This window comes from Galeopterus variegatus, unplaced genomic scaffold, assembly GCF_000696425.1.
Source record: "Galeopterus variegatus unplaced genomic scaffold, G_variegatus-3.0.2 Scaffold1265, whole genome shotgun sequence".
NCBI classification, from domain to species: Eukaryota; Metazoa; Chordata; class Mammalia; order Dermoptera; family Cynocephalidae; genus Galeopterus; species Galeopterus variegatus.
Genome location: NW_007727376.1, coordinates 199029 through 223627, shown reverse-complemented (window position 1 = coordinate 223627; position 24599 = coordinate 199029). Strand labels below are relative to the sequence as shown.

The 24599-nt window shown below is 38.9% G+C and overlaps 1 long non-coding RNA gene across 4 annotated transcripts in view; it reads right to left on the bottom strand.

Annotated features, from left to right (window-relative positions):
- Positions 1–24599, bottom strand: part of LOC103593041 — a 36318-nt gene that overhangs the window by 6512 nt on the left and 5207 nt on the right. For 3 of the 4 annotated variants that reach the window (XR_550708.1, XR_550707.1, XR_550705.1), the window contains exon 2: positions 329–4270. This is a non-coding gene — a long non-coding RNA (uncharacterized LOC103593041). The remainder of the gene's footprint in view (positions 1–328; positions 4271–24599) is intronic. The other variant, XR_550706.1, reaches the window with a different exon arrangement.

Genomic DNA, 24599 nt, shown 5'->3' with positions numbered 1-24599 from the left:
CTCTGGAATCCCATTGCTCCCCTTCCTGTAAATTTCTGAAGCTGAATTATGCTGAAAAGCTTTTTTCAGAAATTAAACATTGCCAAACAGCAGCTTAAGATTCACATGTTGAAATAATGAATAAACAATGAAGCTAATTAAGTAAAATTAAAATAAAAATCATGTGGCTATGATTAACCTAAAAGGTTAGAAAATTATGCAGGGATATATAAACTTTTGCAGAGGCAAAGTCAAAGAACAGCTTCTTAGCTTCTTTTCCATCACTCATTTTAATCTATGCCATCATCTTATACAGAGAAATGTAAATGGGAGTTGGAGAAGTACTTACCATAACTTCATCTATGACTAATAATCAGGATTTGGGTCCAGGATCTCAAAGTTCTGAGTTCCGCTCCGCAAACGCATTCTCGTTTCTCTGGATGTCCCATGCTGGCCCCATGTATCCAGCAGGCCCCACAGGCCAAGGGTCCCCTACATTTGTGTGGATCACAGTCATTTGAAGAATGGGAGATAACAGACTTTTCAATAAGTTATTAACAGAAGAAACCAAATGAGCAGCAAACATATAATGCAATGTTCAACCTCAGTAGCAACCAGACAAGTACAAATGTAAAGAAGGCAGCATCCTGTACCTAGCAGATGGTTAAAAATACCTACGTGTTAAAAGATAAAGTGTGGATGAGACTAAAAGAAACGAAAGTTCTTCCCTCTGCTCAATCACTTACAAAGAGATATTTTGCAATATCTTATCTAGCTGACGATGCACTTTGACCCCGCAATTTCATTCCGAGGAATATTCAAGTGCGTACAAGGCAGCACGCACGACAATGTTCACTCAAGTAATGACCCCACCACCAAGCTATCTGGGTGCATACAGTTCCCATGCAAGGAGTCCGTTAGCTGACTTCCTTTTCCTTTGGCTAGGCATTAGCTGTTAGAACCCTTCCAAGCTTACTTATTTTTCCTATCTCTCCTCCTTTATAATCATGCGGTTCTCATTTTCATTATTCACATTTCCACACAATGAGTGTTCATTAAAATATTTCACATTAAGACCTTTTCCGCCTTTATAACCCAGTGCATTGAGTTTTTGCATTAAGCAGCTTTTGAAATTCTTATCACAGTATTTCAGGCATTTTGTGCATTATATTCTATTATAATGATTCCACCCAAAGTTGTCACAATTCAGAGATTACAGCTTCTGTGAGATGTTTTGTTAGGAATATATTCATATATTCACTTTGTTAGCTGTCAAGCACATCCCATGAGCTGGCATTTAACATCTCATTTGATAGCATAATTCAACAAAAAGGATAAAAAAAAGTGTGATATTTATTTATATTATGGGATGGATTTTACAGGGATATTTGATAGGCACACACCATCCTGCCAAAGCAAGTGTTTCTGCACTTCTAACACCACAAGCAAGATCAAATAGGAAAAGGGAAGGAATGGAGGAAAGGGGAAAGAGGCAGTGAAATGTGAGAACTTCTAATTCTGTGACTGTGGTTATGTAATTATTTGTTCTTATGTAAGCTTTCTTATTTCTTCTAAAAATAATGCAAAAATTGTTCTCACAAAACAAAAGTAATAACCAGCATCTGTGTTGTTCTTTCAATTTGAAAACATCAACCTTTGATCAAATAGTTTAAGAAAATATGTGTCCCATGAAAAATCCACAGATACTATTATTACCCAGACAGTGTCTGAGGCCATAGAGCCAGAAAATGTCATCTGGACTCCTCCAGAACATTATCGGGATCAGTGTGATGATGGTAACTGGAGTTGCCACTTTAGCATCTGTTCTCAACAGTATCCACTGCCCACCTAGCCCCCTCCTAAAAATGTCAAATACTCACCTTCCCAAACTCCTCTGAATTTAGTACTTATTTGGACCAATGAGATCGGAAGGAAAGACTGGTGACAGGATTTGTGGAAAAGCTTTCTTCTCTGGTAAAGAAATACAAAGAGAGAAACCTCTCTCTTCCTGCCTTTGAATATAATTGGGTGAGTTTGTGATGTCTGGAAGGGCTGCAGCCATCTTGTGACCATGAGGAAAGAAGCTAGAGAATGACAGCCAGTGCTGTGGATATAATGGCATGGAAAGATAGAAACACCTGGAATTAATTCTTGTTAGGAAATACAATAAACTCCTATAAGTTCAGCCATTTTTAAGTAGTATTCTACTATCTGTAGCTGAAATCATCTTAAATAATATACAAATCTTTCACCCTCTCCATGTGTTTGCAACTGAGGCTTGGAGAACGTTCATCAGGTGTAGGTAGATTTCCAAAGGCCCTATGGGATAACAAAGCTGCACAGTGCAATCCATTCTCAGTGAGTGTGATAGAATGACCACAATATTGAGATTGGAATTATTAGGTTGCTAAAGAGCTTGGTCAACTGTTATCTGCTTAGAAAGCTTTGGCCACTCAACATCAGTCACTTCTTACTGATTGAGAGAGATCTTCAAAAGCAGGCAGAAAACAGCTCCAGACAAGTTGTGCTGGAGTCAGCAAAGGCATAGTTCTCACTTTAAAATTCCACTGGAAAAGAAAGTTCCAGACCATTCTTCATTCTTGCACCCATGTAGTCACTCACATATCCTCTCATTAAACAGACACTTTGTGCATAACACTGTAAAGCAACTTTTTAAAGAAGAAAAAGTGAACCGGTGATGTTAACCTAAGATGATAAATACTAATCCCCAAAGGGCTTCAGCTGGCAACCTGAATGTCACCCCAAATGCAGTGGGAGACAAAGGGAGTTATAGAGCAAGGGAGGAACCTGTCCAAAGTTGTACATCACACAGACCCTTTCTTAAGTCCCATGTGAGACACATGTTAAATAAAGGGGTGGTGTGGAGGGAGAAGAAAGGGGGTGAGAAGCCAGAGACTGTCTAGATTACGCCATGGCTATCAGAACACAAGCTCCTTCTATCTTCCCTGTGCCATCATGTAAGATTACTCACAATGTCCCTGATCTGCTTCCCAGGTAAGTGCCACCCCCAAAATTCTAAAAGTCCTCTAAGCTGGATAAAGACAGAGCACTTGTCAGCAATGCAAAGCACATAGAACTTCATGTAAAATCCTGAGTTGTGCTCAGTATTATCCATGATCTACAGCTCAGGTATAATATTTACAGAATAATTAAATTTAAGAACTAAGTGGGGATAACCCCATAGCTATTGAAACTTTGGTTTTTCACATTAAAAAGTTCATCTATATAGAAATGCCTGAGTAAGGCTGGCACAGGGGGAAAAAATGAGCCTGAAAACTCTTTTTGGGCCATAAAGTAGGGAAAGACTCAAAGAATGATGGAGAGACATTGGTGGGACACAATAGCTAGCCTGAAGGCACCGCTGCTGCTGGGAAAATGCAGAACAATTTAAATATAAAATCATGATAACTAAGAAATATAACCAGTTGTGTAAAGTAAGAATCCATGAGTCCACACTGATATGAACTGAATGATTTTATATTAGTCACCAGGGGCTGATATAGCAAAATCCATAGAGTGGGTGGTTTAAACAACAAAATTTACTTCTTATGGTTCTGGAGGTGGAAAGTCCAAGATCCAGGTGCCAGCCTATTCACTTTCTGGTGAGCACCCACTTCCCGGCTTACAGAAACTGACATCTCACTACGTTTTCACATGGCAGACAGAGTGACCCCAGCTAAACCTAATGACCTCTCAACATCTCCACCTCCAAAAACGATCGCTTTGGTGGTCAGGGCTTCAGCACATGAATTTAGGGGGGACACAAACATTTAGTCCATAACAGGCAGTAAATGAGCAAACGGAGAGAAGGAAAAGCTTTTCCTTGCAGAACAAAAACTGATACACGTAGAAGCAGTGACGGAGCTAGCGAGTAACCATGTGTCAGGTGTCACAGTTCACTCCGCCAGATTCATCTGTGGATTCCAAAACTAAGCAGATGCAATTTTATAGTCTATTTATAGAGTCTCAAAGTATCTCCTCAGAAGATACATATTGATTATAAAGAATGCATAGAGTCCTTTACAGTGGGGAACTCACCAACTTAATCAATTGATCAAAGTTAACATGTCTGGTCATAGGATCATTTACAGCTTGTGCCTCCTTTTATGGCTCATGAGAAGATTGCTACGTCACTCTGTGGTTTTCTGCCAGAGGTGCAGGTGAGGGCAGCACCTGTCCCAATGCCACATTTATCTTCTTCATCCTGGACTCCCACTGGTCTGGGATGCTGATTCTCACAGTTATCTTCTCACTTGCTGTGGTTTCAATTCTGTTGGGAAGAAAAATATATATAGATGTATAAATGGATGGGTGGAGAGAGAGAGAGAGAGAGAGAGAAAGTGAAAGTGAAAGAGTGAGTTGTTGGGCCAGTCCTTGTGGGTAGAGAGAAAAAAACCCTACCCTCCTTTGGAGAAAATATGATAAGGATATTGGTCAGTGCTTTTCTTTAAAAACTGAGTCCATTTATTTTTACAAGTACCTTGAAGCCCCATCACTTCTCTGAGCTCAATAACTTCCTAGTTAAAAATATTTGCCTGGAACCAGATCACTTTCCACTTCAGGACCGCAATGTGTTGTAAAAATCAAACCAATGAGTCTGAGGATTCACTCATTTAATTTACCTGGAGGTAGAAAAGCAACTCAGAGGACTATACAAAGGAGCTTGAGAGGCCTAACAAGTTTTTTTTTTTTTTTTTTTTTTTAAGTTAAGGGGATTTTACAACAAAGGAGGAAGCAGGCCCAGGCTGAGCATACAAGGTCAGAAAAACAATGGTGCCCACACACTTCAAAGAAACACAAACAGCATTTTGGGATAATGTAAAGAGCTGCTGGAAATAAGGTCTGCAGAACTCCCTCTCATAAGAAACCCCTACGACACGCGTCTCTGCCATGAAAAGACACAAGTAGGTCTCAGTCTGAACTGGTGTGGCATTCTGTTCCTGGTCCTAAAAAATAGCCCCTGGTCTGCTATAGAGATCTGTGTTACAGCGAGGATTCCATCGGTAGCCTCCATGTACTCTAAGAGCAGCAGGACTTGCCCTGATACTCTAAACATGTCTGGAGAATCATCAGGAGTAAGCAAAACTTTCTGCTTTTTATGCTTTCCTGGAGAACAGGTCTCCTTCTCGTCCCCCTCCGCCCCAGGAAATCACAAGATGCAACGAAGATGAATCTCAGAAAAGAAAATGGGTTGCACTGGCAACTTGAAACATAAGGAATCCAGAAACTTTGATTGGGTGACTTTTCCACCAAAGGGGGGATATCCAGAATCCAACCCCTCTTCCCTTGTGGCTTGTTTCAACAGGAATTCCATGGACAAGCTTCTTCCCAGAGTTACGAACAAGCAGGAACATCATTTGCATAAAGGGTGGTATAGACAGACAAACCTTCACATGTGCCATGGAGCCTACGTGTATGCAGGAGACTCACATATGAGCGGTCACCCAGTCTTTGTCTGGTTTTTAATAATTTTTAAAATTTTTCTTGTGATTATTCATAATCCATTTCAGCTAGTCTCATCAATTTCCTAATGAAATTCAGCATGATTTCAATACTTACCCTTCAATAGAACAAAAATCAAGTAGATGCATATACATAAGAATGGCTGAAATGAAAAAAAAAAAACACAGAAAATATTGAGAGTTGGTAATGAGGTGGAGAAATCTCAAACATTACCATGGAGAAATTAATTGTACAAATATTTCAGGACATTGATTGGTGATGTCTACCAAAGCTGAAGTGAGGCATACCCTGTATGGCAGGCTGAATACTGGTCCTACAAACATGTCCACACTTCAATGCCCAGAACTTGTGAGTACGTCACCGTGCATGGCAGAGGTCTCTGCAAATGGCATGAAGCTAAAGACCCTGAGATGGAGAGACTGTCCTGTGTTATCTGGGTGGGCCCAAGGTCATCACAAGGGTTCTTTTCTAAAAAGAGGGAGGCAGGAAGGCCTAAGTCAGAGAAGGAGATGGGGCAGCAGAAGGAGAGGCTGAAGTTACAAAGTTACAGTTACAGGGGAGGAATAAGTGCTCGTACCCTGTAGTGACTATAGTTAATAATATTGTACTGGATGTTTCAAGATAGCCAGAAAAGAAGATCTTGAATGTCACAACCACAAAGAAATGATATATGTTTAGGTAATGGATATGCTAAGTATTCTGATCAGACCATTATATTATATATGCATGTATTGAAACAACGAACTATACCCCATAAACATGTACAATGAAAAAAATAAATTAAAAATAAAAAGGAAAGAGAGGCTGGAATGAAACACTCTGAAGGTGGAGGAAGGGTCCATGCTGGGGTCTGAATGTCAGTGTCCCCCCCAAACTCATGTGTTGGAACCCAATATCCAGTGCAACGGTACCAAGAGGTGTGGCCTTTGGGAAGTGGTAAGTCATGAAGACTCTGCCCCCAAACAAATTTTCTCAAAACTTTTCTGAAATTTTCTGGTCCCGTGCCTCTTGATGCTTCCCTTGTGCGTGCTGTTCCCTCAGCCTAGAGAGATGTCCTCCTGCACTGGCATGACTCGAGCCATTGTCTTCTTCAGATCTTTGGGCAAATGGCACCTTCTCCCTGGGGCTTTCCTAACCACCCTGCCTAAGGTAGCAGCCCCTTGCCACTCTCACTTAATTTTATCCCCTTTCTTAGTTTATTTCTTCAGCACTCAACAATGACATTCTGCACATTTTTTACTTTTTTTTTTTTTCCTCTTGTTTTCTCTGGTGCCTATTCACCTCCCTAGTTCCTAGAATTGAGTCTGACTCGTGGAAAGCTTAATATATACTGTCTGAGTGAACCATCCACAAGGAGTCCATCTTCTCTGGACATCCTGTGAGTCTGTGATTGCAGCGACTATCTGTGCTGGTTTGCCAGGGGCTAAGGAAGTTCTCAATACACAGGATTCTCACTGCTAAAACAGGAAAAGTTCCAGCAAACCAGATGAGTCAGTCACTCTGTGTGCCTCTAAGGGCCCAAAGGTCAGCAGGAGACCACTAAAATCTACCAAGGCTGAGGAGTGGGAGGCATTGAAATGCTGTGTACCAGTAGTTCTCAAGCTTTCCAGCGTACCAGAATCATTCAAGAAGCTGGTGTATCATAAAGATTTCCGGACTCAACCCCAAAGCTTCTGATTCTGATTTTCTGAGGCAAGGCTCCAGAATCTGAGTATATAAACAGCTCTCCAGGCCTTCAGAATACTCTTCGAGCCATGCTACTTGGGACCAAATTCTTCATAAGACATAGTCCATCTAATCACCTTTTGCCAAGGGGAGTCACACAAAGTAGCGTCTGGCATTCAGCAGACATTCTGAGATATTCCCAGCCCTGGGAACTGAATCACTTTTAGGGTGTGATTAATGGCAACCATAAAGACACTTCTAATTTGGATTCCCCAGCAAACCACATTCTCTTTGATAAATTAACCACAAGGAGAGAGAGAGAAACATGCAACTCCCCCTAGGCAGCTGAGGGGCTGAGACAGGCTAACTCCACAGAAAGGTTGTTCCAAAACAAAATGTTCAAGGAGTAAGGAAACTTACCAGAGAAATCAACTTTGAGAGGAGCCACATGGCATGGGACTTGCCTGTAATTCAGCAGAGCAGAAGAGAAGCCTTCTCCTCCTATACTTTCAGGGGCATCCCCTCTAATTATGCAAAAACTTGGCCACTGGAGATGCTTAATGTTGGTTTCTGCAGTATGATGCGAACTGGAATCATCTTGAAGTAAAATCAATTGGTGCTAAAAAAGCACATCCACCAGAAAAAATGTGTGATAAAGTACTAATTACAATTCTGAGCATTCAACATGTGAGAGAAGAGCTCTATGCAAATGTGGACTTTTCCAAATGAGCACACAGTGATTTGCATGGGATTTCTTACCTTTTCTTTGTTTAATCGCTTATCTTATTGTTCTTCTAAGAAAGGTGAACATTAAGTAAATCTGTGTAGATAGATAGATCATAAGCATCATTTGTGTTTCAGCAAAAGGTAATGTAAATTTAACAATGTATTAATGCATGGAATAATTGTTTTCATTTTACTGCCAGAAGAGCTGCCATAGAGTGAGTTTATTTGTTTGTTTGTTTACTTACTTTACCTACCTACCTACCTACCTACCTACCTACCTACCTACCTACGTACGTACCAACCAACCAACTGGGAGAAAGCTGGACCTCAGTAGCTGGGCAAGCAGAGATTTGGAATGAGAGACCCTGGAGAAAAAGCTACTGAAGATTAAATGCTTCATTTCAAATCTCTTCCAAAGAAAATAATTTAATCAGTGCTTTCCCTCTGCCAATTGACCCATACCCCAGAAGGATAGCTTTGCCAGTGAGCAGAGCCTCTCATGAAAGTGAGACCAATTTAAAGTGATGGGATGTCCAGGCACCTGATCCCAGGCTGTTATTTAAAGTAAATATCTCTGACTCCAGTAATGGCTTTTCAGAGGGAGTAAGGCAAGAATACTACCTCTATATACATCCCATATCACTTCACCAAAGACTCTCAAAACTAAGGTAAAAAGCACAGCACCTTCAAACTACATTTTGAAGAAATCATGGGAAATAAGGTATGAAATAGTCATACTATGTTATTCTGTCAGGAAAATTAATAAACTAAAGCCACGTGTATCAACATGACATGAATCTCACAAAAGTAATATTTAGTAATAAAAGCAAGTTGTTATTGTCATACAAATGTTTCCATTTCTGTTACAATCATTTCTGTTTAAAATCATGTCAAATGTATTTTCTAGATGTACAGACATAGGTAGTAGTAATATTTAAAAGCACATGGGAATAAGAGACACAAACTGCAGGTTAATAGTTACTTTAATAGGAGGTGGGAAGGAGAGGTGATAGGAGGGTGCATTTCAGGGGGCTCTTTGGTAATGTTCTATTTCTTAAGGTTGGTAGCAGACACAGTGTACCCAGTGGGCACAGTTTATTTCCTAAGTTTGTCATATTAGTCTTTTTGCTTTTCTTATATCTTATTTTATATATACATATATTAAATTTTAATTTATCAATACACAATGTAGTTGACTTGTGTCTCTTTACCAATTTCTTATATGTTACATTTTGCATCATAAATAAAAAAACATGGCTGGGTTTTGAGCTCACAGTCAAGCAACTACAATCCTCTGACTATCTTTCTAACATTCTCTGCTGCTGCTTGCAGATACCCCCCACCCCCAGCTTTCTTGCAGAGCCTCACCAACAGCTGAAATCAGATCTTGCAGAAAAGAAGTTGGGATTTCTGGCCTGGGGCATTATTTTCAGTTTAGTTTCCTACTGCCCTCAGGTTCTGAAGATGTTCTTCTGGCCCTGACATCTACCAGAAAGGTGAGGAAGGCCAAAATAAGTGGCTAATTCCAACTTACCATAAACCATCTGTCTCAAAAAAATATAGTGGTACTACCTCAAGGTCTGCTGTTTCTATGCTTGTAAGATATTTCCTTCCCTCCTTCCTTCCTTCCTCCCTCCCTCCCTCTCTCCCTTCCTTCCTTCCTTCCTTCCTTTTTGAAACATAATTGATTATACATATTTTGGGGGGTACAGCATTGTATTTTCTACCACAGAATGGATCAGTTTAGATTTCATCCTATAAAATATCTAAAAGGCATGTCTCCCTTCAGTGGCCCTTTTTTGTTTAATATCACGTGTCCTTGCAGCTTTATCTCTTGCAATTCCCTCTTGTTGTCCAATTGAAGTAATCTTTCAGTTCTATATCTTAGATAGTGCCTGGATCTCTGGAGAAATGAACGTGAATAGTTTTCTCTGGCGTCTTGAAATGCAAAGGCTGCAGAAATAAAAGTTAAGTCCAACTTTAATGAAAAAAGTTCTAAAGGTCTCTGGAGGCTTTGATTCCCACCTACACATCACAGAGACTTTGAGTACCATCTGCACACCAACACCACCCATTTTTATAACCTCCCACGAAGACCTTTCCTTTGAGCTCCAGATCCATGTATCTTAGTCCACATATGATGTCTGCACCTAGATGTTATGCGGGCACTTTAAACAAAGCATGTCCAAATTTTCAATAACCACCAAAATAAACCTTATTCCTCTATTGTTCATCTGCACATTCTGCATCTATATGGGTGTTCCAACCAGGTACCTGGAATTTATTCTAGAAACCTCCATCTTCTAGCTTCCTGTATTTCATCAGTCACCAGATCCTTTCCATTTTACCTCCCACATGTTTTGTGAATCTGTCCCACTTCTCTCCATCTCTGGGGTCATTGGCCCATTCCAAGCTCTTTCATATTTACTGCAATAACCTCTCAACTGATCTCTTTCTTTTATCGTCTATCTGCTGTCTACACTCCTATTGGAATCATCTTTTAAAAACAAAGATCTGATCATATAATTTCTCTGCTTAAAAACCTTAAAATACTGTTAGGACAAAGGCTCAAATCCTATACTGACTGTGCCCTGTCACTAATTCAATGCCTCTCCTCCTCGATTGCTCCTCTTTGTCTGGGCTCTGGCCACACTGACCTTTCACTTCTAATAATGTGTGGCAATCACAAATGAATGTCTAATCTAACCTCTACTCCCAACCTTCTTTTCTCTTTCCACATCTTGTACAAAGATTGGAAAAGATAAACACTGATTTCTTCTGCCTCTGTTGCAACTATGGGTGCCTTTATGCTCATCTCTGGGCAACGAGATGGAACAAGATATCTGTTCAGGGGCCTCTAGTACAGATTTTGTTCTCAGGGTAAATGGGAACGATTACTGGTGCTACCCCTTTCATACTCCTGCCCGCGTTGACTGTTAGCGTGAACCTGCAACAATGGCAGCTATCTTGTAACCATGAAGGAAGGACCAACCCAAGCACAGGGAAGCCAGGTCTAATATTTTCAAACTGCTGCACCGAGGCCAAAGCTGCCAACCTGCAGACTTCTTGTTATGTTCATGCTATATTTTGGGTCAGGTTTTTCACTACTGATAGTTAAGAGTATTTATAATAGCCGTAATCCATGTAGACATAACTAAAATATGTCACCATTGAGTCCCCAGTCTTCATCTATAAATAAAAGCGGGGATCAGATGATCTCTTAGAGACCTCGGAACTGAAGTTTTATGATTCTCAGGCAAAAGGCATTAGAGTTGTGCAACTTCTGGTGGGAAGTGTAATAAACACCTAGAAACATAAAAGTTTCTTTAATTTATGTTCTGCCAATATCACCCCTCCCCCCCCAAAAAAAAAATGAAAGAAAAGAAAAAAGAAAAAGATGACCACTTTCTCTGGATTCCAGCTGTGTTAAGTAAAAACTTCTAATACTGCACTGCAAAATGTAGTTAAAGACAGCAGGCAGATAGTAGGTGGTTAAAGACAGTAGGCAGCTGTGAGTTATCACGTAGGCTATTCTTGTCCCTTGACATTAATTATGTAAAACAATTGACATCCACACACCTGAGTCCTGATCTTTTAATTTTCTCATGTCAGGCTGATTTTTATCAGGAAAAAAATGTTATGAAGGATAGGTCCTTCTATTCTATACTAGCTATAAATAACTAAAAATGTGTGCCCATTAGCAATGGGCAGTATTCTTTACAGACAGCTGGCGAGTCACTAGGAAAGCAGATTAGTATGACATTATGAAAGCTAACAATATGGTGAGATATATACATTTCTTAATTCTTGAAAACTCAGTAAGGGCCGGCCCGTGGCTCACTTGGGAGAGTGTGGTGCTGATAACACCACGGCCACGGGTTCAGATCCCTATATAGGGATGGTCAGTTAGCTCAAAACATAAAAGTTTCTTTAATTTTTGTTCTGCCAATATCCCCCCCCCCCCCCCCCCCAAAAAAAAATGAAAGAAAAGAAAAAAGAAAAAGATGACCACTTTCTCTGGATCCCAGCTGTGTTAAGTAAAAACTTCTAATACTGCACTGCAAAATGTAGTTAAAGACAGCAGGCAGATAGTAGGTGGTTAAAGACAGTAGGCAGCTGTGAGTTATCACGTAGGCTATTCTTGTCCCTTGACATTAATTATGTAAAACAATTGACATCCACACACCTGAGTCCTGATCTTTTAATTTTCTCATGTCAGGCTGATTTTTATCAGGAAAAAAATGTTATGAAGGATAGGTCCTTCTATTCTATACTAGCTATAAATAACTAAAAATGTGTGCCCATTAGCAATGGGCAGTATTCTTTACAGACAGCTGGCGAGTCACTAGGAAAGCAGATTAGTATGACATTATGAAAGCTAACAATATGGTGAGATATATACATTTCTTAATTCTTGAAAACTCAGTAAGGGCCGGCCCGTGGCTCACTTGGGAGAGTGTGGTGCTGATAACACCACGGCCACGGGTTCAGATCCCTATATAGGGATGGTCAGTTAGCTCACTTGGGAGACCGTGGTGCTGACAACATCAACTCAAGGGTTAAGAACCCCTTACCAGTTATCTTTTAAAAGAAAATAATAATAATAATAAAAAAAGAAAACTCAGTAACTTTCTCTTAGGCTTTTAAATGACTGCTAAATTTTGCTATCATTAGACTATTTCAGAACACTTTAAGGTTATAGAAAAACGAAGCCTATAGTGCAGTTTCCTATACCACCCTGACCCCCACCTCTGTACACAGCTTCCTGTATTATTAACATCTCACATTAGGATGGTACATCTGTTAAAGTTAAGAAGCCAATATTGATTTGTTGTTTTCAATTAAAGTTCACACTTTATTCAGATTTCCTTAGTTTTCTCCTAATGTCCATTCTCTCTCCTAGAACCCCCCTCCCCCAGGGCCTCCATTGCATTTATGTGTTATATCTCCTTGTACTCTTAAATGTAGCAGTTTCTCAGACTTTCCTCTTTTTGATGATCTTGACAATTTGGAGGAGCACTGGCTGAGGATTTTGTAGAATGTCCATCTGCTGAAATTTGTCTGGTGTTTTTTGAACGACTAGACTTGGGTCAAGGGTTTCTGGGAGGAAGGTCATAGGGGTCAGGTGCCATTTTTATCACATTATTTAAGAAGTACTACCAACATGTTTCAAGGCTAATGATGCTGACCTTGATAAGCTGGCTGAAATAGTGTTCGTCAGGTTTGTCTCCAGTAGTTCCTTTTTTTCCACTTTTCTAGCCCACATTTTAAAAATGGGGAATTCTGATCCCCTGCTACTTCAGGGTGAGTATCTACATAAAATTTCTTTGAGATTTTTCTACATGAAATAATTGTCTATTTTCTCCCACTTAAGAATTTATTCAATCATTAATTATATCATGGATATTTCTTTTATACTTTGGTTTATAATCTAATGCTATTTTATTTCAATCATTTCTAAAATTGTTCCAGCTTTGTCAAATGGTAACCATTTTGGTTGAGTTCTGTATCCCTTTAACATATCCCCAACATGCATGTGTGTTTGTGTGTGTGTATTTGTTTGCTTTTCTGTTTTTCTAATTTCTGGCACTACAAAATAGTCTGGGCTCATCTTGTATATTTTCTGCCCCAGTCCTAGAATCAGCCATTTTCCCAAGGATTGCTGGTTCCTTTTATTGTAGCAGAGTATTTGAAAAACAAGGTCTGCATGCTAGATGTGCTTATTGCCACTGGGGTATTATTTCTTATAGGTTACCTCAGCTGATTGAGCAGAGAAATGTATGTATGTATACTAACCCATGCATATGTCCATATCTATCAATGTGTATACATAAGCATCTGTACCTACATGAGGCTATTTCAAAAGGTTCATGGAAAAATAGAATTAAAAGATAATACAAATCTTTCCATGAACTTTTTGATGTACCCTCACATTAAGTTAAACGTAAGTTCTTCCTGATGCCTTGAGTGCTCACCCATTACCACGTGTGTCATTCTGGCCTTCTCCCCTTGCCCTATAAATTCTGCCCTCCATGAGAGATCTGGCTTCCAGCAACCACCATCCATTTACTTAATTGTTCATTTCCAGTATGTCTGTACAGCAGTATCAGAATTGTTAACCTGTATTCCTGCAGGAAACAACCTTACCAACTTGAGCACAGTGCTTATGAGCAGTTCCTTTTGCCTTTATTCTTAAAGACTCCACTTACAAAGTTATTTAGGTCAGCACCTTTACCCCACCCCCGTCAGTGAGATTGTTTCATATATTTATAATAAAGTTAGATTATTTTGACATGGACTGCATTCTTTCTGAAATACCTTGCCTCCTAATTTTTTTTATTTGCATACCATAAGGCACATTCGTTATGTCCTAAAGATCAGTGGGTTTCGAGAGATGTATAATGTCACATATCCATCATTACAGCATCATAACTGCCCTAAAAATTTCCTGTGCTTCACCTACTCATCCTCCCCCAGACCAAACTCTGGTCAACTGATGATTACTTTACTGTCTCTATAGTTTTGCCTTTTAAAGAATGTCTTATAGTAGGAATCATATAGTATGTAGCCTTTATGGACTGGCTTCCTTGTGCGGTTAAACTTCTCATCATTTCATTGCCTAACAGCTCATTTCTTTGTAACACTGAATAGTATTTCATTTTATGGTGGCATCACAGTTTGGTTATCCATTCACTTATTAAAGAATGTCTTAGTTGCTTCCGGGTTTTGACAATTATGTATAAAGCAACTATAAACGTGCACAACTGTCTTCCAAAGTGGCTGTACCATTTTGCCTTCCCATGAGCAATCGATCAGTTTCTGTTTTCCCTCATCTTCATGAGCATTTGGTATTGTCAGTTTTCTGGATTTCAGTGGCTCCAATAATACTGCATTGTAGAGACAGATGTACCACACAACTTGCTTATCAATTCATCTATTAAAGACATCTTGGTTGTGTCCAGTTTTGAGTGATCATGAATAAAGTTGCTATAAACATTCATGTGCAGGTTTTTGTGTGGACATTAGAACCCCCTAGGAGCACAATTATGGTAGGATTATGATTAGCTTTGTCAAAAATGGCACAACCATTTTCCAAAATGGGTCACCAAAATGGACAAGCATTCCTGTTTTCCTGCTTCCCTGGCAGCCTTCGGTGTCATCGGTGTTTTGGATTTTAGTCATTCAAATAGTTGTGTTGGTACCTGATGGTAGTTTTCACTTGCAATGTCCTAATAGTACATGAGGTTGAGCACCTTCGCATGTGGTTCTTTGCCATCTGTGTATCTTCTTTGAAGAGGTGTCTGTTCAGATCTTTTTCTCATTTTTTAATTAGGTTCTTTGTTTTCCTATTTTTAAATTTTAAGAGTTCTTTGTATAATTTGGATACAAGTTCTTTAGCAGATGTGTTTTACAACTATTTTCCCCTAGGCTTTGGCTATTCCTTTTATTCTATTGCATCTAAGAGCACAAGTTTTAATTTTAATAAAGTCCAACTTTATTTTTTCTTTCATAGATCATGCTTTTGCCCTAGGCTTTGGCTATTCCTTTTATTCTATTGCATCTAAGAGCACAAGTTTTAATTTTAATGAAGTCCAACTTTATTTTTTCTTTCATAGATCATGCTTTTGAAACTCTATCTAAAAACTCTATCTAAAAACTCATCTAAAAAGCACAAGTTTGTTTAGATTTTCTCCTACGTTATCTTCTAGAATTTTTATGGTATTGTACTTTATATTAGGTCTAAGAATAATTTTATTTTATTTGTGAAGTTGTAAGGATGGTGTCTGTATTTTTTTCCTTTTTTTTTCTTTTCTTTCTTTATTTTTCACATGACTGTCTAATTGTTCCACTACCATTTGTTGAAAACACTATTCTTCCTCCTTTAATTGCATTTACCCCTTGTTCAAAGATCAGTTGATTATATTTGTGAGGGTCTATTTCTGGCTCTCTATTCTGTTCCATTGGTCAATTTGCCTTTTCTTTCGCCAACACCACATGGTCTTGATTACTGTGGCTTTTCATGTCTCTTTTTCGTTGTTTGTTTTTTTGTTTTATTTTTGGTGGTTGGCTGGTACGGGGATCCGAACTCTTGACCTTGGTGTTGTAACACTGCGCTCTAACTATAGTGTCTTAAGTTGGGTAGTTTCAGTCCTTTAATGTTGCTTTTCTTCTTCTTCAATATTGTGTTGGCTATTCTTATTTCCTGGGTTTCTAGTTTCAGCTGCTTCTGCTTCAAGTAATCTGATATCTATCATATTCCCTGGTCTCTCCAGATTTGGGGGTAACAGTTTTTGTTCTGACTTCAATTCTCCAACAGGCATAAGAAAAGCCATGAATTTTCAGTTTGTTAGCTTTTATCTTGTTGTACAGATGGGAGAAGAGACTTTAAAGATCTTTTCCTGTTGGAGCTAAAACTAGAAGTCCTGAATATTGCATTTTAACTGTGACTATGGAGCAGATTCTGAATCTGAGACTTAGCTTTTGTTTTGTTTTGTTTTAAAGCAATTACGAGCTAGATTATTCATATGCACCCACATGTATTCTGCACTTTATATCTTAGTTCAAATAATGTAGTGTATTTTAGACTATCTTTTGGCAATACAATTTCTGAAGGAATTCTCATAGGTAAAATTTATATACAGATGGTAAATAAAAGAAATTTTCTCATAGTGTTTTTTAGGATCCGAAAATCCTATTAGATTCTATGTTAACTTCCTTCATGATAGAAATATTATATCTGTTTCCTGATTTTAAGCCATATTACATAATATAATTTAATTGCTGACATTTTTGTTTTTTTCTGAAACATGAAGCCACCATAAAAGATTCTTCTGTATAAAGACATCAAACACAAATGCTTATTTTTATTTATAATCCCAGAAACAATTCTCTCTCTTTCTTTTTCCTTTCTTTGTTAACTTTAACAGCCCATAATTGCAATGAATTATTGAGCACCAAAAGGTTACAGACTGACAAACACTACTTCATGCACTTGGCAAGCAGGTATAAATTTAGGCTGAAATGAAAGGGCAGGAGCACAAGACTGCCAAGAAGTGGCACCAGCAGTTGAACCCATTTTTAAAAAATAAATTGAATATTTATCTGTTGCTGCATGACAAATTACCAAACACCTAATGACTTCAAACAACATACATTTATTAACTGAGAGTTTCTGTTGATCAGGAGTTCAGGCCCGATTAACTAGGACCTCTGCCCAGGGTCTTACCTGGTTGCAGTCAAAGTATTGCTCAGGACAGCAGTCTCACCTGAGGCTCAAGGTCCTCTTCAAAGCTCATATGGTTGTTGGTGGAATTTAGTTCCTTGTGGTTGTAGGACTGTGGTTCTCAGTTCCTAGAGGCTGCCTTCCATTCTCTGTCACGTGGGTTTTTCTATTGGCAGTTCACAACATAGCAAACATTGCCACATGCTTCCTGGAGGCCAGCAAGAGAGTTAGTCTATATGTGTGTGTGTGTACATAAAGATTTATATGTGTAATATATAATTATTTATATGTTTTATATAAATGAACATAGATCTATCTCTGTATATATGTAGATATAGACACAGAAAGATATAGGTAATAAAAGTGCAATGTTTTATTAATTAGAGCAATTCCCAGGTCCCACACACAGTCAAGAGGAGGTGATTCATTAAAGACATGAACAAGGGGCAGGAATCACTAATGGGAACCACCCTAGGTTTTCTCCACCACACATATAAACTCCCATTTTATCATCTCCTACCATAGGGTGCTAGCCTATACCCATGATCCGTGAATGTATTTAATCAACACACCAGGAGCTGTCCTGGGTGCTGAAGACCCAGGGAATGAGTTCTCTGGCTTGGCCTGTTCTTTGTTCTCATTATGCTGACAGTCTAGTGTCAAACTCAGGTAATAGATACATAAATAATTTTTTTTAAACTAAGATTATTTCAGATTGACATGAAGACAGTAACACTGTACAATGGGACAGGAAGTAAACAGTTGGGATGTCTTCAGAATGGACAGAGGTCACCCTGAAGAAGTTTTGCTTAAGTTGGGACCTGAGAAATGAAGAGAGGCCAGTCATAAAACATCTGAGGAAAGAGCTTTCACCCTGGCCGGACAAAGAAAAAAACAGTGAGAGGAGGTTAAGTCTCGATTTTCAAGAAATTAACAAAAGTCCTGTGCGACAGAAACAGTGGGCAGGGATAAAGGTGTACAAGGTGAGTGAAAGAAGAGGTAAGAGTTCTGAAGGAACTCAGCTTGACATTTCACTCATACAAATAGTGAGTCCTTTAATTCACAGGCAAGATTCTTGCAAAGTTTCAAAGAAAAATAGCACCCTTCTACATTTTTACTCAATCAAAATTTCAAGTAAGGTTTATAAATCACCAATTCCAAACCCCAAAAAAATCTAAAATGAGCATTTTCATTGGTTGATCTTTTTATTTTTTGCCCCCGGAGACAGAGTTCTTAATATTGATCCTGACATCCCAATCCAAAGGCAGAAAGGCAGCTACTCTATCAAAACCCATAAAGCACCATTACTATTTGAAGGTTTTGATTTTATTTGGATAAAACACTGCAATATACTTACTAAGTAGCAAATGCAAGAGCAATTCCACAGGGAAAACAAAAATCAGTGCTAGGGACTCTGTAGGTAGCTGGCATATTTTCTTATACTGCACTTCAAACTTAAATCAATAGACACCTAATGAGTGCCGATAAACTGACAGTCCTGTACTAAGCGCTGTGGACACAGGCATCCCTGAGTCAGAATCCCTCCCTGCAGAGAGCTCATCCTGGAAAAGAAAGACACAAATGCATTAAATGTAATATACTGGGCTGGCTGGTTAGCTCATGTATTAGTCCGTTTGTGTTGCTTATAACAGAATACATGGAACTGGGTTATTTATAAAGAAAGTGAAATTTATTTCTTACACTTTCTGAGGCTGGGAAGTCCAAAGTCCATCTGGTGGTGATGACAGTGACCCAGGGGTCTCACCTTGCAAGATGATGGAAACAGAGAGAGAGAGAGAGAGAGAGAGAGAGACAGACAGACAGACAGACAGATAGACAGACAGACTCTCCTCTTCTTTTGAAGCCCACAGAACCACACCCCTGACCTCAATTTTTAATCCATTCACTACTGCATGGTCCTACAATCCATTTACCTCTTTAAGGCTCCACCTTTCAATTACCATAATAGGATTTCTCACCCACTTAACAGTCCCAGTAGGGATTAAGCTTCTAATATATGAAACTTGGGGACACAATTCAAGCTTCACTGAGTTTTGGGGGAACATAATTCAATCCACTACAGCTCAGCTGGTTAGAGCATGGTGTTATAACACCAAGGTCAAGGGTTCAGATCCCCATACTGGCCAGCCACCAAAAAATAATAATAAAATAAAAATAAAATAAGAATATTCTATGAAAAAAAACCCTGAAATAAATGTAATATACTGACATAAAAGCTAGAGTAGAAATTTAAATTTAAATAAAAGACTCTAAGAACAACAACAAAAGAGAGTGATTAATTCTTTGCAAAGAGACTTGTGGATTTAGAACAATACAGGAAGGACCTGAATTTTGCATAATTAAAATGAAAGTATATCTAGGTTTAAAGTTGTACAGCATAAAATATAATATGTTATACATTATAGTAATAATAGTATAGTACATGAAATAAATAAATAATATAAAATATCAATATGTAAATATATTGATGTAAAATGCAATGTATAAATAAATATATTATAATAATTATACAGCCTATAATATAATGGCACCATTCCATAACTCATTATTTTCCTAATTCTTGTTAAGATAGTTTTAAGGTCCTTCATCTAAATGGCAGTGATGGTCATCTTAAAACACAACAGAGGAAGAGACTTTGTTTTTTAATAAAACTTACACAGAGATAAACGGCATGTTCTATACTCAGAAGAGATCTGATGAAATAATACAACATCCCTCCAGTCAGGAAAATAACATTGCAATGTGTACCTTGCACCTCTGATTATTACTGTCTCTTTGAAATTCTCAACAACTCCTTTCAGCACAAATTATCATGGGCAGTCACAAAATACTGGAGAGACAAATGGATCCAGTTTCCCTTAAAACAACGTGCAGCAGGTACATTTTACACACAATTACTTACACCCACACACACACGCACACTCACACAACCTTTGTAAAGTAAGAAGAAAGAAGGAGGCAGCTGTTCAAGGGTTTCTTGGAAATTCATAAAGTACACGGAATTCTTTCAGACTCATAAGAAAGAGCCTTACATTTGCTACAAAGAATCTGAGCTTCAGCTTTACTTCAGCTTTTTCTGAAAACAACCTTGCACCACCCACCCGACAAAAAGAAATCGACTTCAGGCCTCTTTTCCCTCCACATGCAGACATCATCCCTGCTCCTCTGTCTAGCCAAATACGTAAAAATAAGTTTAAACGCTTTCCTCTCACTCTCTCCACCACCTACCAAAGACTGCCAACTTCCTATTCAATATCCAGTTTCCAATTTCCATCACTAACAGATTTTTTATTTTGTTGGGAATAGCAATATGCACAACTAAAAACCTGCATTTTCTACCTCTCTTGGAATAGGAGAACCCACCCCCACCCCTTGTTTTCAGACATTTTCTTCTCTTGGCTTGTGTGATATTATACTCCTAGTTTCCCTTCTTTTATGGCACATCTTTGATTCAGTCACATTTGAGGTCTCATCTTTGTCACTGAGAAAACTATTAAATGTTAGAGTCCTTTGGCTTCAGTTGTATATACTCATTTCTTCTCACACCTTCCCATGGCTTCAACTATTATCCATCTTCCAAAGACTCCTAGGATCTCCAGTTGAGACCGCTCCTCCAGACTCCAAACCCATATGTCTGACTGTCCTTTCCATACTTCTGCCTGAATGTTTCAGATGCACTTCAAACACATGCTGAAAACCAAAATCACTATCTCGCACTGGACCAGTTAGGGTTCAGCCACAAAAGCAAAAATCACTCTAGGCATTGCAACACAGGGAATTCAATACTGGAAATTGGATACGTAGATGATAGAAAATCAAGCACACAAACATATGATAAAGAAGCATCCCAGAGATTAGCAATAGCCCCTAAGACTAGAGAGACAACAGTAGGAAGAGGTAGTACCAGAGCTTAGAAGACAGAAGCATCTAAAGCCACGGTGGGGATTTTCCAGCAAGTTCTCAGACTCCAGAAGGAGGGGCTGTCCTGCAGGAGGGGCAGCCACAGAGAGGTTGCTTACAATTTGCATCATTACCAAAGGCATCCACAAGCAGCAAGTGGGGCAAGGAATCATTATTCTGATTTTTCTATTACTCTCACTGTCCAATTTCTCACCTGTGCCTCCCATTTGCCAAAACTACCAGGAAGCCAGACAGCAAGAGAGTCTGAGAAATGTAACTCTCAGTTATGCAGTGCAGAGTGGGAAAAGGAGGGGTGGGTGTTTGGGATAAGTCTGGAAGAAAACAGGCAGATCTCCCCTAAAACTAAGTTGTTCCCATTTTAGTCAATGATGCAGCCATAACCCACATGCCCAAATCAGAAACCCATAAACTCTCCTTGATCCTTTCCTCTCCTTCAACCCCATTATCTAATCAATGCGTACTTCCGTTCTGTCTGTTAAACTAAGTCCAGATCCATTGACCACTTTTCTCCACCCTGTGCCACCTTCAAAGCCTTTAACTCTCCCGAGTTTCAAATGGCCATTATCTCTCTCCAGGACCACATCAAGAGCCTCTTCACCCGTCTCCCAGTGGCCACCCTGAGTTCTTCCAGTCAATTCTCCACTTTCTAAAACTTAAGACGTGTTCCTTATGTAACTTCCATTGTGTAAGAGTAAAATTCAACTCTTTGACATGAACACTGAGGCCTCAAATACTCTGGCAACTCCCATCCCTCCATTCTCACAGGATTTTCCTCCACCCACTTGTCTCAATTTAACTGGATGACTCTTTCCCATTCATCTGCTCTCTGCTCAAATGACACCTCCGTGGCGAAGCCTTCCCTCACTATCAGAATAGGATGACCTTCTGGAACACTCCTCTTAGAAATGTGCAGCCCACTAAAATTTTTGTGTTCAGTGTCTGTCTTAATGACCAGAAGTGACCTCCATAAGACTGGAGACTACACCTGACTTGCTCTTTTCATACTACCTAGCACAGTTCCTGGCACATGGTAAGTGCTTTATCACACTTGGGCAGGAGAAATAAAATAAGGTAGAAAGGGAAATTCAGACAAGTCCAAACAATGGTAACATGATCTCTGGAGAGGTATATTTAAATTCCATGTCCTATGCATACAATGTCTATAAATAGGAATTATTCTTCAGATTATATGAAGAATTTCTGCTAATCATTAAGTAAAAGTTCAGGAACCATGAAGAAAAACATGCAATGGATATGAATAAGCAGTAGCAGAGCAGGAAATGGAAAAGGTTAAACACCCACATCACGACAAGATTTTCAAACTCATTAGCAATTAGAAAATGCATATTAATATAGAAATGATATTATTTAACATTTTCTAACTGGGGCAAGTTAAAAAAAATGGGCAATTCCAAGTATTTCCACGGCTGGGTCAATTTAGGTATCCACACGCCTTCCTGGATGGGACATGGATCTGCTTGGCTCCCTCGAGAGCAGTCTGGTGGTTCTAACTCTATTAAGTGCACTCATGCCCTATTATACAGCAGCTCCCCTCATGGATGTATATATCAACACAACCCTGATAGTTATGTCTTTCCCAAGATCACAGAACTAATAAGTATAAAAGCTGGGGTTTGACCCAGACAGCTTAGCTCCAAAGTTCATGTTCTTCCTCCCTATGCTATGCTGTCAAAGAAATGCTTAGTAGGCAAAAATTGACATCTAATACTCAAAGCAATGACTAAAGCAAACTGCAACTTTAGCTCTAACATGTCAAATTCTCAAATCACCATATGGTATTATAAGATTGATTCTTTTCGTACAATGAATAACATAGTTTTTCACGGCTATAGGGACTAAGAGAAATTTTTCAGTGGGTACCTCTGAAGGAGAACTTGAGAAACACAAAAGCATTTTCTCACATGCACATAAAAGTGAATTTTATCCAGATTCTTCCTCTAAGACCTTTAAAATAAAGTGGAGGTACAACACAAAAGGGTATTCCACTGAAAGCAATTCTACAGGGAAGAAAGCAGTGTTGTCCCAGAAGAGCCAACAGCTTCTGGATGTTAGGAGAGAGATAATCTAGGACATGACAAGAAAGAAGGCAGTGTACTTCTTACCCTTAAGAACATTATTTCATCCAAAAATCTCTCACGAAGAGCAGTTGAGCTCCTGACGAGAGTTAAGAAGCACAGTTTGAAATTCCTTTTTTTTTTTTTTTTCTGGCTATATCCTATGTGCAAATATTCTACAGGTCAATTGAAGACAAAGCCATCAGCTTTAAAATGCAAGAGAAAGTGCTGACCATTTCTTTCATGATTCCTACACGGCTTTTATAATGAGACAATCCTTTTCCCCAGCAAAATAGTGTACTTCTTACCCTTAAGAACATTATTTCATCCAAAAATCTCTCACGAAGAGCAGTTGACCTCCTGAAGAGAGTTAAGAAGCACAGTTTGAAATTCCTTTTTTTTTTTTTCTGGCTATATCCTATGTGCAAATATTCTACAGGTCAATTGAAGACAAAGCCATCAGCTTTAAAATGCAACAGAAAGTGCTGACCATTTCTTTCATGATTCCTACACGGCTTTTATAATGAGACAATCCTTTTCCCCAGCAAGACTGTTATATCTAATTTTATGTATCAACTTAACTGAGCCACCGGATACCCAGATATTTGGCCAAACATTATACTGAGGGTGTTTCTGGATTAGATTAATATTTAAATAATTGGACATTGAGTAAAGCAGATTGCCCTCTCCAATGTGGATGGGCATTGCCTAATTATCTGAAGACCTAAATAGAACAAAAAGGCTGAATAAGAGGAAACTCCTCCTGCTTGACTGATTAAGCTGGGACATTGGTCTCTTCTGGACTACAGTTTTGGACAGAAGCATTGGATTTTCTTGGGTTTCAAGGCTGCTTTCATTCAAACGGGAATTTATACCATCAAATCTCCTGATCCTCAGGCCATAACACTTGGACTGGAACTATGCATCAGGTCTTCTGGTTCTCAAGCTTGCTGACTGAAGATCCTAGGACTTCTCTGTCTTTACAGTTGTATGAGCCAATTCCATTATATATATGTGGGTGCTTCAAAAAGTTTGTGGAAAAGTAGAATTAAAAGATAACACAAATCTTTCTATGAACTTTTTCAAGTCCCCTTGTATCTGAGCATCTCCCCCTTCTCCTTTCTCTCCTCCTGCCTGGAGGGACAAATCCTCTCCTCCCTGCCAGAGGCAGACCACTCTCCAGTGCTCTTTAGGGGTAAAACTTTTTTAATCAGTTTCCTTTTTTTTTTCTTATTACAAAAGTATTATGTGGACACTGTGGAAAGATTAAAAAATCAAACATGAAAAACAAAAAGTTAAAACTTACCCACAATCACTTTTTCTTTTGTATTTCATAATATTTAACGTTTTCATAACTATCTTTGGAAGCAGGAAAAGCAATAAGGCATTTCTAAAAAGCCCGCACATCAGGGCCGGCCCATGGCTCACTGGCTGAGCGTGGTGCTGACAACACCAAGTAAAGGGTTAAGATCCCCTTACCGATCATCTTTAAAAAAAAAAAAAAA